Source organism: Cryptotermes secundus, unplaced genomic scaffold (genome assembly GCF_002891405.2).
Source record: "Cryptotermes secundus unplaced genomic scaffold, Csec_1.0 scaffold10878, whole genome shotgun sequence".
Classification (NCBI taxonomy): Eukaryota; Metazoa; Arthropoda; class Insecta; order Blattodea; family Kalotermitidae; genus Cryptotermes; species Cryptotermes secundus.
In genome coordinates this window covers 1-477 of record NW_019740976.1, presented here as the reverse complement: position 1 = coordinate 477, position 477 = coordinate 1, and the positions used below count along the sequence as shown (strand labels likewise).

At 42.6% G+C, this 477-nt stretch overlaps 1 long non-coding RNA gene across 1 annotated transcript in view; it reads left to right on the top strand.

Moving 5' to 3' along the window:
* Positions 1-372, top strand: part of LOC111872647 — a 2,332-nt gene extending 1,960 nt beyond the window's left edge. Inside the window, exon 2 of the long non-coding RNA XR_002844274.2 lies at positions 173-372. This is a non-coding gene — a long non-coding RNA (uncharacterized LOC111872647). The remainder of the gene's footprint in view (positions 1-172) is intronic.
* The last annotated feature ends 105 nt before the right edge of the window (positions 373-477 follow it).

Sequence of the window (477 nt, the reverse complement as noted above, 5' to 3'; positions counted from 1 at the left end):
AGAGGGTCAGTTCCACGTTTGGTGGTGTATCGAGTGATTGTGTGTATTTCTGTCCCTATTTTCAATATGCCCATTAGTTGCTATTTTATGATAGTCACAAAAAGAGAGCCTCAGAATGAAAGAGTTTGTGGACCACTGTCACTGACAGAATGTTTTGTTTCTTTTCCTCCAGATGGATGCAGCTCCAGGAACGACCATCAAGCGTCCGCTCAGTTGTTCTTCTCCATCATTACAGTTAACAGCAATAGTATCAGAGGGATCACAGCTATCAGTTCCCAAGACCTTTGTCCTACACCCACAAGCACAAGATTGCTGATTTCAATGAGTTGAACCAACTGGCTAGCCAATTAAAACCAGGGTATTGTACCGATCGGCTTCGCAATTGGACGATCGGTCAACCAATGGATGCGACTCCCGTGTAGGAAAAAACAGTAAACAATTCACTATATGAAATGTACTACTGTAATTCCGTTTTGT